Source organism: Alligator mississippiensis, chromosome 7 (genome assembly GCF_030867095.1).
Source record: "Alligator mississippiensis isolate rAllMis1 chromosome 7, rAllMis1, whole genome shotgun sequence".
NCBI classification, from domain to species: Eukaryota; Metazoa; Chordata; order Crocodylia; family Alligatoridae; genus Alligator; species Alligator mississippiensis.
The window spans coordinates 89,390,783-89,406,751 of record NC_081830.1 but is presented as its reverse complement, the minus strand read 5'-3'; positions in this window follow the sequence as shown (position 1 = coordinate 89,406,751).

Sequence of the window (15,969 nt, the reverse complement as noted above, 5' to 3'; positions counted from 1 at the left end):
CTTCCCCTGTTCCCTGTTGAGCTCCCCTAATAAATGTATAGGCGGCCACAAGGTCTCCCCTCAGCCGTCTCTTGTGAAGGCTGAAGAGATTCAGCTCTCTCAACCTCCCTCCCGTGAAGGCCGCTAACCATGCGAGTGGCCTCCTCTGGACCCTCTCGAGATTCCCCGTGTCCCTCTTGAAGTGCGGCGCCCAGAACTGGACGCAGTACTCCAACTGCGGCCTGACCAGTGCCGCATAGAGGGGCAGCATCACCTCCTTTGATCTATTAGTCGTGCATATTGGTTATGGAAATGTGGGCAGCGGAGTCCCCCGAGGCTCTGTCCTGGGACTGGGACTGTTCAACATCTTCACCAGTGACTTGGACGAGGGAGAAGAAGGCACCCTGTCCACGTCTGCAGACAACACCGAACTGCGGGGGGAGGTACACAAACCAGAGGGCAGGATTTGGACGGGCCGGGGAAGCGGGTGGAACAGGATAGGATGCAGGTTAACAGAGGTAAGTGCCATGTGTTGCAACTAGGGAGGAAGAGTCATCAGCACTCCTATAGCCTGGGAGACACCTTCCTAAGTATCCGCACGACTGGAGAGGGCTCTCGGAGGCGTAGCCGACTCCAGCATGAACCGAGTCACCAACGTGATGAAGCAATAAGTAAGGCTACCCACACTCTTTCTTGCATTAGCAGGTGCATCTCGAGCAGGGCCAAGGAGGTGATCCTCCCCCTCTACGCAACACTGGTCAGGCCGCAGCTGGAGTACTGCGTCCCAGTTGGGGCGCCACGCTTCGGGAGGGATGTGCATGGCCTGGAAGGGGTTCAGAGGAGGGCCATCCGAGCTGAGGGATCGACTCCATAGTAGGACTCTGCATCACACGTCTGCACCCCTGGACTTCTCTGAAAGGACCAGGCCATGGGTCATCACCAGGGCTCAATGACTAGACCGAACTGGGGCCAGGAGCCAAACCGGACCAAGACAAGGGTTCAACCTGGAACACAGCTGAGCACAGAGACGCTCTGCTGACGGGTGCCAGGCCGCCCAGAGGGGTTTGCATCCGTGCAGACAGCCACGTCCGTGCAGGGAACCGGGATCGGCGGGGGTAATGAAGCAGTCCAGGGCAGCTGGGGGCTAGTCAGCCTCTCTTCTCCCTAACACGTGCACAAAGAGAAACTTGTCCCATGCTCCTGCTTACCAGGCACCAAGTGCCACCCTCACAGCCTGGGTGGGGAAGTTAAGGAGCGAGGGGTGAACTGGCTTACCCAGGTGCACGCAGGGAGCAGGGTGCCCTCAGGTAACCCGCAGCCAGCACACACAGCGAGTGGTTCGGTCCCCGACGTCAGGAGACTGGAAGAAAAATAAAGGAGTCAGCGACTTGGACGAGGGAGTGAAGTGTACTCTGTCCAAGTTTGCAGATGACACAAAGCTGTGGGGAGAAGTGGACATGCCGGAGGGCAGGGAACAGCTGCAGGCAGACCTGGATAGGTTGGACAAGGGGGCAGAAAACAACAGGATGCAGTTCAACAAGGAGAAATGCAAAGTGCTGCACCTAGGGAGGAAAAATGTCCAGCACACCTACAGCCTAGGGAATGACCTGCTGGGTGGCACAGAGGTGGAAAGGGATCTCTGGGTCCTAGTGGACTCCAAGATGAACATGAGCCGGCAGTGTGACGAAGCCATCAGAAAAGCCAATGGCACTTTATCGTGCATCAGCAGATGCATGACGAATAGGTCCAGGGAGGTGATACTTCCCCTCTATCGGGCGTTGGTCAGACCGCAGTTGGAGTACTGCGTGCAATTCTGGGCGCCGCACTTCAAGAGGGATACGGATAACCTGGAGAGGGTCCAGAGAAGGGCAACTCGTATGGTCAAGGGCCTGCAGACCAAGCCCTACGAGGAGAGACTAGAGAACCTGGACCTTTTCAGCCTCCGCAAGAGAAGGTTGAGAGGCGACCTTGTGGCTGCCTATAAGTTCATCACGGGGGCACAGAAGGGAATTGGTGAGGATTTATTCACCAAGGCGCCCCCGGGGGTTACAAGAAACAATGGCCACAAGCTAGCAGAGAGCAGATTTAGACTGGACATTAGGAAGAACTTCTTCACAGTTCGAGTGGCCAAGGTCTGGAACGGGCTCCCAAGGGAGGTGGTGCTCTCCCCTACCCTGGGGGTCTTCAAGAGGAGGTTAGACGAGTATCTAGCTGGGGTTGTCTAGACCCAGCACTCTTTCCTGCTTATGCAGGGGGTCGGACTCGATGATCTCTTGAGGTCCCTTCCGACCCTAACATCTATGAATCTATGAATCTATGGGTCTTTACTCTGGCTTCTGTCTTTTTGCACTTCGGTTTCTGAGCTCTCGGGCAGGCCTAGGTCACTGCTCAAGCTTTTCCTTATGATCTCGTGAGCTGGAAACATTTCTATTTATTTATTTACTTTGGTTAAAGAAAAAGAAAGAGGAATCTCAGATTTTCACATCCTCTTCCCTCTGAGAAACCGAGCTGTAAGAAAAACACCGGCGTTGTTTGTGCTCCCCGCCAGGACGGGGACCTGTGCCCTGCTCCCCTAGGTGTGCGGCGCCTGGCAATCCTCGCGTGCAGGTGGCAGGGCGCAGGGCCAGCGTCGTGTCCAACACCCACTGCTGAACGCACGCTGCATAGATGTGTCCGATCCCTGTTTGAACCTGGTCCAATTGTCGACCTCAGCTTCGTCTTGGGGCAAGAAGTTCCACAATTTAATTATAAATTGGGTACAAAGAAGTTCCTTGTGTTTGGTTAAAAGCTGCTTTCTAATAAGTTAATCGCATATCTCCTAGCTCCAGCGCTGAAAGACAGAGTAAATAGCAGATCCTTGTTTGCTTTTCCACACCATTTATTACTTTGCAGGCCTCTGCCATAACCTCTGTCGCCGTTTCTCAAGCTGAAGAGTCCTGGCCTGTTTCGTGTCCGTCGCCTGTCCCGGACTCTTCCGGGCTGCGCCGTTGCTCTGGGGTGGCGGGACAAGACCTGGTCGTGGCGTGCGAGGTGTGGACGCACCAGGGATCTGTACCGGGGGTGTCAAACTCCAGTCCGTTTGTGGGCTGCGTTCCCGACTTCCCAGGTGCCCGGGGCTGCCCCGGCGCTGATGCTGGCAGCCCCAGCAGCTCCACGGGGCAGAGGCCAGAGCCCAGGTAGCGCCGCAGGCAGAAACGCCGTCGCTGCAGAGGCGAGGCGAGGCCGGTGGCCCATCTGCGTGGGGCGCAGGCCGCCCCACAAGCACCGCGGTCAGAGGCTCCCGCGCCACGGCAGAGCCCGGGCTCTAGCTCTGCTGCGGAGCCAGGCTGTCCCGCAGAGGCAGCAGGAGCCCCAGCTCGGACCACGCTGGCAGGGCTTCCCGCGCCGGCAGCTTCTGTGGCATCGCGTGCGAGCCCCTCCACTGAGGCCACAGACCAGCCCTGCCTGCCTTGGCGGGGCTTCCTGGGGAGGCAGCCGGCGCTTCCTGCGGCGCGAGCCAGGCCACGGGCAGCAGCTCCAGCACCACGAGTTGGAAACTGCGGCCAGAGCCGGCTGGGCTGGGTCTTTGCCCCTCCGTCTGCAGGGCACGGCTCCTGCCAGGGGGCTGTGGGTGCGGCCACGGGACCGGCACGGCCAGGGCCAAGGTCCACGGGCCGTGTGACTCAGATCAGCGGCTGGGTCTGGGCCACGGGCCGTGGGTTTGATACCCCTGATTTGTCCAGTGCCATATGACATTTTCTGTTTTCTTTTTGGTCCTGACAACTGCCGGCGGTCTGTCCTTGACAGCGAGCGGCTGAGCGCTGCGCTGTTGTGCAAGGGCTGTCCACAAGCACCTCCAGATGTGCAACAGGGGTCGGAAAAGAGCAGCGTCACGTCAGCATTTCTTCAGCTCATTTAGCACAGCCGGTGCCGCACCGGATACCATCTGTGCTGGTGCCCCAGGCGGCTTCCAGGTGGAGCGGCTTCAGAGGCAGCCACAGCTCCCCGGCCCCCCGACACAGATGGGTCTCTCTCGCGTGTGCTTGGAAAACTGACTCCGTAACAGCTCGCGTAGAGAGACTCTTGCAGTAGAAACGACAGGACAGACAGATCCTGGCCTCGGCACCCAAAGAACCGACACCAGCACGGCCCAGCACGGGCCTCTGGCGCCAGGCTCCGGCTCCAGCTCCGGCTCCATCACGCACAAAGCTTGCGGAGGACGGAGCAGAGGTGAAGCAGGGAAGATTGCATCTGAGAAGAACGCAGTGAAAACGCACAGGTCTGTGGGCAAAGTCAGGAGCCTGCAGGCGGGCCGGTGGCGCGGAGCAGCCCTCGCTCCCAGCTGCAAGGCTCTGCGCCCCTCCCTGCGCTCGGCCAGGACAAAGGGAGGTCAAGCAGCCTCTCCCCGGGCAGGGGCAGGGGCAGGGGCAGGACCGTCCCCTGCTCACAGACAGCATCAGACGCACGACAAGTCTGCCCCAAACGGGGGTCGGGAGCGGGGGACGAGCCACGTCAGGCGCAGCCACGACAAAGAGCGCATTCAGCGAGCGCATGGGCCAGGGCGTGCGCCCACCGTGCCCGCGCGGTACCAGCCTGCGCGGGTCAGCAGCGCCAGCTCTGTCTGCCCGTCGTACCAGGGACTGAGTCCTCTCCTGCGGACGTGTCCCCTCGGTCCCTGCCCTCCCACAACTGAAGGGACCTTGCCAGAGCCAGCGGGCCCAGGACACGCTCCCTGGAGCGCCGCCAGAGCCCCCGTCAGCAGTGAACCATCCCTTAGAGCAACAGCGAGGGCGAGCCCAGCGCCCCTCAGCACCAGCCGCAGCCCAAGCCCCTGAGCAAGGGCAGCCGGCAGTAGCCCGCGGCCCCGTAGCCACCGCCGTCGGCCGGGCTGTCCCTCAGACCGTGCCTGGCAGGTGACGTCGTCGGCCCCCTTGCCCCGATGCCCGCTCGCCGAGCGCGGTGCTGGGCTGCAGACATGGCGCGGGCCCTTCTTTGTCCCGAGGGCCAGGCCGTGCAGGGAGCCCTTGGTCTGGCCGCCCCGCGTCACCCCCGACGGCTGGCACTGCCTCGGAGCCGCCACCCCAGGAAATGCCCCTGGGCCTCCCCGCTGCTCCTGCAGCCCTCCTGCCCCCTCACCGTCCGAGAGGGACACCCCCATTTTATTGTCCCCGGCTTCCACACAGCTACCCTGCGCCTGGCCAGGTGGGCGGGCGTGGAGCTGTGCCCCCATCACACCCAGGCTCTCCTGCTGCGACGGAGCTGCCCGTGCACGAGCGCTCACGCCGTCCCCACGCGTGCCCTGCATTCGGGGCGCTGGCTGTACCCGGCTGCTGGGCTGGAGGGCTGTGGCTTTCTTAGGAAGGAAGGATGCTGTGCCCGTGCAGGCTGCCTTGAGGACCGGCCGGTCTTTGGCCAGCCGGCCACGTGCCTTGGCTGCTGTCCGAGGCTGGGGCTTCCCGGCCAGCCCGGGGCCCTGTCAAAGCACGGTGCTCCTGCCCACCCCGGAGGCGCCAGCGCCCAGCAGACGGGGTAGCCTCCGGCTTCTTGGTCTCGCGTCGTCTCCGGGGAGGGACGGCAAGTCTGCTTTGCTCCTGGTCAGATAAAGCCGAGTCGGTGGATCCCCCGACGCCGACCGAAGGGGACGGCGAGCCATGCGGGATGCAGCATCAGACTACAAGCGTTGAGTCCGGGCAGCTGGCTTATTCTAAGAGGAGATTGTTTTAAAGGATGTTTTAAAGGCTTGTTTTAAAGAATGACTAAAGAAAAAGAAAAGCAGGTTCCTTGAGGGTGATCTCGGGGAGCCTGCCCTTCCCGACGCGGTCCTGCTCTCTGGACACGGCCTTCCGGCGACCCGTGGGGTCCAGGCAGAGCGGCAGGCTGGTCTGCTTCTCCCCGGCACGCAGAGAGCAAGCAGAGGCTTGCATTCAGAGCAGCTTTTTATTTTCACCTGAGACCAATAAAGCACGAGTGAAGTCCTCAGAGCACGAGCGTGCGTGGGTGTGTGCCCTTGCACTGCACTCTCTCAGAGGGTGTTTGGGAATTGAACAGAGGCAGACTTCTGGTCTCCAGAGACCCCGGAGTCCTCAGCAATGGAGAGATGTGGTGCACGAAGCGGTGGCATGCAGCATAAAGCTGAGCGTGCCTCTCAGACTACCTGGATCCGGAGTCCAAAGGCTGTCGGTCGGGGCGAGGCCAGCTCTCTCCTGCCGCAGGGACCGCGTCATATGTGGGCAACATGGTGTGCCACAGCGAGCCTGTTGTTGTGGAGGAACAACACACGGGACAGACTGTGCTGCAACACGTGGACCAAAGCATAATGAATACTGTCAACACAAGTATCCAGGGCAGTTTCCTATCTTTTCCTAATCAGCAGTTTCCTCAACGCACCTTGCAGATTAATTGTAGGGCTCGGCTGGGAGCTCATGGGTCCTGCTGATTAATTAACTCCAAGAGACACGAGAGACTTCTCAGCAGCACAGAAACAGAGGAAGGGTAAAGACACGTATGAAGAATGAAATGAGAGGGGGAGGAGGAGGTGGTGACATTCCTGCGGAAAAAATGTAGATAAAAATGTATTTAGCATAATGCATCTCATTTGTGCAAAAAAGAACATGCCCGTAGCACATTTAACATATGACATCAGTTAAAGGGAAAAAGTAATTTTAGCTTACCTCCCTTCCACCCACAGATGCATTCCTGCCAGCCGAACCGCGGCCCCCCGGCAGACGGCGCAGCGAGCTGCTTGGCCGGCCAAGTCTAGCGCGGCCGCGACTCAGGCTTTGCCGTAAGAGAAAGAGAGACACGAGTTGCAGAGCTGACGTTCCCCGGCCGCGTCCGAGCCACGGGACAGCTGGCAGAAGCGTGCCAGTGGGGCTTACCTGCCGTGGGCCCGTTGCAGAAGGGGACAGGTACGTCTTGGAGGAGGCCAGCAGACACCCTGGGCAGGACACCCTAGACTCGCAGCAGGAGGCAGAGGGGAGCCTTGGTCTCGGTCCTCAGCAAGGGAAGACGCCGTCGAGACACATCGAGGAAGGAGCTGTCAGGGTCACGCACCTTTCTGCAACACACGCCGCCGCCATGGCACGAGGCAGACACCACGTGCATTTGCCCGGAGGAAGCAGAGCCCCCCTCGCCTGCTCCCTGCCTCAGGACTCCTGCCAGTCTTGGTGTCCATGAGCAAGGCACCTCTGTGGAGAGGCGAGACGGCCGCCTGGCCAGCAGGCAGAGACGCCCTGTCTGGAAACAAGGCCCAAGCGCCACAAGGCATTTCTCCATCCGGACCTTCACTTCACTGCAGAGTTCAGTTTGCACCTGCGACTGCCCTCCCCCCAGGCCAGGCCGGCAGGCGAGGGGACACGGCAGGAGCAGGAGCAGGAGCCAGACGTGGCAGAGTGAAGGTGGCCACTTCTTCCAACCAGCCTGGCGCGGCCGGCGTCGCAGCTGGACTCGGCTCCGCAGCCCGGTGTGACGAGGAGCTGCAGCCCGGCGGGCAGCTGCCCTGTGCAGACCGTGACCACGGCCGAGCACGGGCCTCGCCCGCAGCAGCTGATTTCAGTGCAGAAATCGCTGGCCCCTGCCGCGGTGCGCAGCAGCCAGGAGAGCCCGTTCAGCAGCGTCCTTGCTGCTGGGGAAGCCGGGCAGGCGAGGTGGGGCGACCGCTGCGTGCTGTTGCCTCCCCGGGCTGAAGAGGGGAGCAGCTGCTCCTTCCCCGGTGCAGCCCTTGTTCCCTCCCTGGTAGGGGCGACTGGACGGTAACCCCTTGCTCTGTTTCCTGACCTCTCTGTCCCCTCTACAGGGTGTTTGGGCAGACGGTGAGGCTTGGCCCTAGACCCAGACCCTGCAGCTAGCACAGCCCGGCTGGGAGAGGAGTTGGTTGTAACCTGCCCCAAATGCATCGAGGCATATGCCACCCAAACACGCCCTTCGTCCAGCCCGGCTCGTTCTCGCCTGTCACAGCCCGTCAGCCTGCATTACACGTGGGTGACAACACCACATGATGGCCTGCCCGGGGGTGAGGGAAAGCCCTGCCTGCCCTCTGCGGAGAGGAGCCAGCGCGCTGGCACATGCAGGGCAAGCCAGGCGAGAAACTGGGCGCGCAGGCAGGGGCTTCGAGGAAGGGGTGCATGGCTGCAGGGCGGCCAGGCCCAGCCTTGGCGGAGTTCATTATCACCAGCCCCAGACACAGGGACTGGTCGTGCCGGACCAGGCGATTAGCACAAAACGGGTAGGGTTTCAACACGCAGCAAGCTGCACACACTTTTCACTGGCCTCGTGGCTTCTCAGCCCTCAGTCACGGTTCCTGCACGTGCAAAGAGCACGCAGACAGGGCACTTCTTCACCGAGAGCTGGAGCCTTGCCTGGCCACTTGCCGTGCGGAAGTGCGGCTGTAAGCTGAACCCCGCACCGGGTGCTTGTGACTGGAGGCTCAGCCTTCAGCTTCCCGTCGTGGAAGCAGATCATCTGGTCTCGTTTGGCTGCTGGGGCGGGACGAGGTGTATTGGTCTCAACTTGCGGTGGCAGAAACGCAGCTAGGAGGTCCCGAAGAACGTCCCCCCTAGGAGGGTGGTCAAGTGTTGGAGCAGGCTGCCCAGAGACGCTCCCTCCCTGGGCGTTGTTAAAAGCAGGTTAGACGCCCCCTCGGCCAGGCTAGTCCAGGCTCGGGCAGGTTGGGGAGAGCCGGCTCAGGGCCCTGCCAGCCCAGCTGCTCTGCATTTCCACCATCTCAGACCATGCTGGAAAACGAATCCGTGGCACGTTCTTGCCGGGTTGGCCTCCCCGCGGGAGCCGGGAGCCCTGCTCTCACTCGTCTCCTCCCAGCCTGCTCGCCGTACCAGAGCGTTTGCAGGGGAATGCAGTCCCAGCACATCATTTCCCTGCCTGGGCCGGTAGCCCAGGAAGACCATCGGCAATAGTTTCTGCTGCAAATGTCAGCCACTGCCCACGACACACAAGTGTTTGGGGTTTCGGATCCACGCTTACAAGAGGAGACAGCAGGGCCTGTCTGGGTGGAAGCTGCGCGCCCCCCCAAGTCCCCAGGGTGCTGGATCACCGGGTGGCCCTGCTCCGGCTCCAGCTCTGGCTCCAGGGCTGCCTTCCTAGAGCCGTTCGCAGGCTCTGCCCCTCCGCAGCTTGGCTCTGCAGGAGAATGTCTCGGAGCAGACTCAGCGCCCTGCCCGCGTACTGACAAAAATATGATGTCTAAGCTCCTGTGAGCAAAAGCGATGCCTCGCTCTGTAGAGATCTGGGCCAACGCACCCTGCTTCATAAGCAGCGGGCCGGGGCGCGGGGCGGACGTGGAGCAGAGCGGCACCCAGCCGTGCCGAGAGGAGCGTGCTGCGGAGCTGTGAAGGAAGAGGCTCCCTTGGGTACACTTTGCTCTTTCTAAATCAGTGCAAACCGTGAGCAGCTCCTCAGCTGGTGCTGGCACATACCCGGGTCAGCAGGAGCAGAACCAGGCCCACTGCGCGAACCTGTGGGCCCGGTCAGCCCCGCACGCCCATGCCGGTGGGCAGAGCGGACACGTTGTCCGTGGTGGCGGTGGCCGTCTTCCTTCAGGGGGCCAGGGCAAACTCGGGGTCCCTTGCGGTCTCTCCGCGTAGGGCCCGTGGGAAACGAGACTCCAGGTCAGAGGAAGACTTGACATTGAAGACGGAGCTCACAGGCTAAAACTGAGGGGCGCAGGACGGGAAGCGAAAGGCAGGAGCTGCTGGGCGCGCGTCCAGGGAAGTGCGGTGCAGCCTCCGGTCCATGCACGAGCCCCCGGAGAAGGGCGGTTCTGGACGACAAGCAGCTTCTAGGCACCAAGGAAAAGTTAATAGCGACAGGGCTGGATGATGCAGAAACTAACACCCACCAGCCCTCTCCCTCCGCAGGGAAAAATCCTGGGCTTAAATTGCCCTCCTGCTTTAAACGGGAAGTGAAAGCCTTTTCCTTCGCATTTCACACCAGATCTGCCCCCGGGGCTGATTCTGCGTTCTTGAGCCGCTGCCCGAGACGAGGACGAGGACGAGGTGTCCTGTGACGTGCAGATGTCCGAGTCCTTGCAGGGGCGCTGCGGGCACGTGGCCCTCCCGCGGGACCCGCGCCAGCACCAGACCAATCGCTCGTGCAGCACAATCGCTGCGAATGTCCCTGCTTTTCAGACCGACGTCCAAGTGCAGCTCAGGAAGCAGCGCTGGCCCCGGCGGGGCAGCTACTTCAACAGCAGCCGTGTAACGCTGAATCCGCCGTGCCCCCCTCGGCCAGGGACGCGGTCACACGGGCAACGGGGTTCGATGGAAGGACGTGTGCGGGGCCTCGCTCTTTAAACGCCTCGCAGCTCGGGGTTGGATAACACAGTGTTTACGGCGGCTGGGTCCTTACTGCGCTCGTTAATAGCTCCATTATGGCAGGGCTGTCCTGAGGCTCGCCCGGGGGACGGATACCCAGGACTCCGGTCTCATTTGTCTCCGTCAAGGATTTAAGCTGCTGCCTGGCACCAGGGCGTGCATCCGAGACCTTCCCCACAGGATCGATAGCACTAGCAGAGTCCCGGGGGATTCGTGGCCTCTCCGCCAGGCTCTCCGCCCTGGGCCACGGGCTCTGCTTGGGGATCGCGGTGTGCGTGGCCCGGGCGCAGGGGCCGCGGGGAAACGCTGGCTGCACTGCAGGCCGGAGGGCGCGGCGCTGCCTCGGGCCATCCTGGCCGTAAGCTCCTGCCGATCATCGCAAGAGCCCTGCAAAGTGCGCCAAACGCTGCAGGGAGTCTGCGGGCCAGGGTCCCCAAAGGCCACAGACACCTGAGGTCAATGGAGCGTCTCTGTTGCCCGCCCTGGGCCGCTCTCCTCCCAGCTTGGCGAGGAGCTGGGGCGCCGCGACCCAAGAGACTACCCCCATGGCCTCCTGCTTTGGTGTCGGCCGCTGCAATCCACGTGCTGCCGTGGCACGCTGTCCCGCGGTGCCGGCGAGGGCCGGGGAGCGGCTCAGACACCAGTGCAGGGAGGCAGCAAGCACGGCCAATGACCCATCCACTGGGGACGGCAAGCAAATGAAGCATCCTGTCCCTGGTACTGGCGGGGCCCTCGCCTGCCACAGCACCGGCAGCCCGGCTTCGCCCAGGACAGGCCCCGCCTGGATCGGGCAAGCGTCCGGAAGCCGGTCTTGGCCGCAGCCTCTTAGCTTCCCGGGCTGCCGAGGAGGTCTCACGGCCACAAACCTCCCGGGAGCGCTGCTCCTGCCAGGAACGCCCCGAGATGCTCCGGCGACCCGAAGAACAGCACCGATCCCCCTGCCGCGGGCCCTGGACGAGCACTGCTACTCGCCACCCGAGGCCTTCCTGTGACGAGGTGTGGAGGATTAACGTGGGGCCGAGGCCCAGCAAAACCATGCCCGGGGCGGCGCGGTGCAAGCTCCCAGCTCCCCGGCCGTCTGGGGCCAGGCGAGGCTCTCAGCCGCGGGCCCGGTGCAGGCAGCCGCCCCGCGGGAGGTGCCGGCCCGAGCAGGGGAGAGGCGTCTCCCCGGGGTGCGAGGTCCCCTGCCCGGCGCCGGGCTGCAGGAGGCGTCAGCACACAGCGCTGAGCTGAGCGGTCGTCGGCGTTAGCCAGCACCCCCGGCCCATCCAGACCCCCCCGGCCGGCGGGCGTCCCTCTGCCTCGCCGGAGCAGAGCAGCCCATCTCGGCTCGCGGGGCAAGCCCCCGCGGCCCAGGGGTCCAGCTGGAGGGTCTGCCCCCTGCTCGGGAAACCCTGCGTCCCAAGGCCCCCAGCTCTCGGCGCCCGAGCCCCTGCGCTCTGCGTCTCAGTGGGTCTTTGCCCAGGTGCGAGGTCCCTTTGGTCCGACGCCCTTGTCTGCGGCACCTGGCCCAGCCTCCCTCAGGCTCGCCCCTTGCCCCGTGCCAGGCCTGTCTGCCAGAGCCGCCTGCTCCCCCTGGCTTCCTCTCAGCTGTCTCCAAAATCCTGCATGCCGTCCTCCCGGGGAGCAGATCCCCTTCACTGCCGGCCGGGCACCGCCACACCCGAGCCGAGCCGAGCCGAGCCCCCAGCGTGCAGGAAGACGCCCGTCGGGAGCCCCCGGCCCAGCTGGAGCGCGCACAGCTGCTTCTCGCACGCGCCTGGAGCTGGACAAGAAACGATCTGGCCCCGAGGGTGCCCGCCCCGCAGCCCCGTGCACCCACCGCGGCCGAGGGCCTGGCGCGGACCCGCGTGCCCAGCTGGGCCGCAGCAGCAGAAGCCAGCCCCGCTTGCACTCGCCCCCGCGCCCCACAGCCACAGCGTCTCGCCTGTCTTTCAGGCGAGGCTCCAGGGCCAGCTTGGTGCAGGTGCCGGTGCCCACGGGCCCCTCGGGAAGGATGGGACTGCGAATACACGTTAGGAGGGCGCCCGTCGAGCCCCAGCCATAGAGCGGGGCGTGGGGGGCTGGCGGTGCTGAGGACAAGGGCAGTCCCTGGGAGCGGGCTGCGTGTGGTGCAGCTCGGCCCCGAGCACGGCCACGTCGCGGGGCAGGGAGACGACACGCGACGGCTCGGGCCAGTTGCCCCGATGAGGCTGCAGCCCGCTCGCGGTCAAGCCAGGCCGTGCGGCGCGTCACGTTGGGGAGGGTTGGCAGGAGCTCGGGCACAGGGAAGCTGGGCTGCAGCCCCTCGGAGTCACGAGGCGCCCGCCTGTCCCTTTCTGAACCTGCCCCATCAGCTCTTCCAGCGTTGCGGTTGCCCGCTGGGCAGGCGATTCTGCCGGGTACCGGCCTCCTGGCGAGACTGGGCCCACTTCTCCGCTCCGGCGCGATGCACGGCCGCGTCTCGCCAGCCCACGGCAGCACGGTGCAGGAGAAGCTGGCTCACCTGCAGGGCCGGCTCCTGCCCCCACGCAGACCCGGCGTGTGAAGCCCCCGGGCGCAGGGAGGGCAGCCGTGCAGGCGCACGGGGTGCTGCAGCCCAGGAAGGGGAGCAGCAGCACGGTCGGTCCTGCTCTGCGGAGCGCGGCTCCTTCCTCCCCTCATGGGAGGAACGGGCTCCAAGTCCAGCGCCCAACATGCATCCTCCTCCTCCCTGCACAGCAGCCTGGAGAGCAGCAGACGGATGAGACCCTCCGCCGCGGAGCAGGGGCCTTGCTCTGGGGCCAAACTGCTGAGACCGGGGCAGAGGTGTGTGGCTCGGTACGAGGAGCCCTCCAGAGAGGACCATCGCACCGGGCTGTGTGTGACCGTCGGGGTGCCAACGGGCACGTCCCCCGCCGTGCGCCAGGCCCCGGCTGCCAGGCCGCTATCTGCATCTTTAGATTTGCCCCGAAGCTGCCGCCCTCCCCGAGGTCGGGCCCACGTCTTGGCGCACGGACACCCCCAGATCCCAGGAACCAGCGACACGGAGGCTAGTTATCAACCTGAACGCGAGTGTACAGCATCTTGCACAGGAGGCACCTGCCCGTGTCCTGGGCGAATTCCCTCTCAGGGCCTTACCGCCTGCCTCCCACCGTGTCCGTGAGCTGGACAGCAGCACCGCGCGGCTGCCGTTCCTCTGGCACCGGTGTCTGCGCTGCAGGGGCACTGGCACGACCACGGCGCTGCCCGTGCGTGCCGCCTGCAAGGCACTCCAGTCGTCCCGATAAAGGGTGCTTTGGAGGGGCCAAAGGCTGCATCACTGCCTGGCTTTGACCTGCCTGGGACAAGCGCGCTGTAGCTTCACGCCTGACCCGCACCCGGCACCGGCACGGCGATGGGCGCAGAAAAACCGCCCGCTCTTCCCCACACCTAAGTCTAAAGACAAACTGTTGTGTGGCGGTGGCACAGCCGCGGCACTCGGAGCCCGGCAACCCCCGCACAACCGCACGGCTCACGCTCGGGGAGGCCAAGGTCTCGGACCACAAGCAGCTCGCCCGAGCGCTTTCTTCCCCTTCCCAGGGAAGCTGCAGAAAAGCCTCGCTCGGCTCCTACCTGTGGGGTCTGCGAAGCAACACAGCGCACGGTGCCCGCGTCCTCGCCGTCCTTCTGGGGTTGCAGGGCATCTTCATGCACCGGGCTGACGAAAATAGGCTCACAACGGCCTGGGCCACCTGCGGCCCGGCAGCCCCCCCATGCCTGACTTCCCATCCCAGCGGCTCGGAGGGACCGCGTCGCTGGGCGCCAGGAAAGACTAAACGGACAGGGCCCTGCACCCTAGCACGGCGTCAGGACGTCTACAGCACACACCCAGCCAGGATGGCCGCTGCTCGCCCCAGGGCTGGAGGGAGATCCCCTTCCCCGCCCTCCTCGGGCAGGAAGCCTGGGGTCTGCCCCTGCCCCTGCCGCTGGGCGGCCAAGCCTCTTGCCCTTGCTCTGCCTCGGTCCTCGTCCCACGCTCCTGCCTCTTTGGCCTCAACCTTTTGGGACAGCAGCTGCACCCCTTGCCCCGCGTGTGCACAGCTCTCAGCACAGCAGGGCCCCAGGCATCTCCACAGCACAAGTAACAGCAACAGCCGGGAGCCCGAGACCCTCCCCTTTGCTGCCCCTCCGCACAGAAAAGTACCTCGTCCCTAGGGCCCTGCCGCACACCCCAGAGCAGGCAGAGGTCTGGGGACAGCGTACGTGCAGCGAAGTCCCCCGCTCTGCCGCAGACAGCAGTGGCAGGGGGCAGAGGCCCTGCCGGTCCAGGCCAGACCGCTGGTTGCGGGAGTTGTGCCTCCAGCACGCGCCACGGCTGGATGCCCCCGAGGAAGGTGGCCCAGCCCAGGCCCACAGAGAGCACGCGGCCAGCTACCAGGGCGTGCAGGACCGCAAGCATGTGGGGTGCTCCTGGCTCCCCCACCCCCGGCTCAGGGTCACCCTCTCGAGCATGAGCTCCGTGACCCCGGTTACCTGGGCACGCAGAGCTCCCCGTGCCCCTGGCAGCTGGGGCACTGCTCGGCTGTTTCAGGAGCCCAGCCACAGACCCCCCTTGCCAAGCCCGCGGGGACGAGTGCCTGAGCAACCGCTGCGTGCCGAGAGCGGACAGGGACCCTCGAGACCCACCAGAGCACGGCGTAGCCCTCTCCCAGCAGTTTTAGCATGGCTCTTCCCCTGGAGGCACGCAGGGCTTGGCCACAAGTCGCATCCAATTACAGGGAAGTCTTACAGGCATATGGGGAATCCCAGGGCTGGGACCACAAGGGCCACCTGGGCCAGCGCCCTGCAGAAGCAGGCTGCGGTTCCCAAACCATCCCAGGAAGGCACCGGTCCGGCCTTCTCTAGAAACGCTCCAGGAGAGTGCACGACTTGCAACTTACCTACCCACGTACACTGAGGGGATGCGGTTGTCCGGCGGTTGTGGACAGCTTTGTTCCTTTGTTTTCTCATTACAGACCACTCAGGACTGAGCCCGAGCTCCTTGTTCCCGACGTGCCGTCACCTTTGCACAGCGGGACGAGGCATCCCGCAGCAGCTGCACCGCTTCTGAAGCAGCCTGGCTCCTCTCCACCGCCCAGATGCTGACTTGCCAGCAGCTTAATCACTGCCAACATGCGTTTTAGGATCAAGGATCCTCACTAGGACAATTAGGAGAGTGGGAGAGAGAGACCTGACTTTAACAAGCTTCCTTGGTCCTAACACAGTTAATTAATGAAATACTCTGGCAGCCTCAAAGATGCTTCTTACGGGGACTGCAACAGACTCTAAGCTAGCGAGTGCGTTTGTGCAGACAAACCGGTACAGCCAAGGTTTTGCAGGCTGACCTACAACAGCACCTGCGTGCTGGCACTCGCTCCTTGGCCCACGCGATTACCTGGCAGGCTGACTGCGGGCACATGAGACTCCCTGGAAAACATCTGTCTGCAGACCAGATTTGCTTCGAAAGCCTGGTCCTTGCAGACAACACTGCTGAGCAAGTGGCACCCAGGCCTCCAGAGTTGCTGTTAGGTTTCTTAGCTGTGCGAACTTGAGGCTTAGCAAACCTCTTCACAGGACCTCACTTGAGGTAGCAATAAGCACGCACATCCTGGGTGCTCCCCCAGAGAACAGGCATGCGGGGGCAGGCCACATGCAGATCTACCAGCAGCTCCAGGCGCTCTGTCCTGACAGCCTTTGCCCAGCA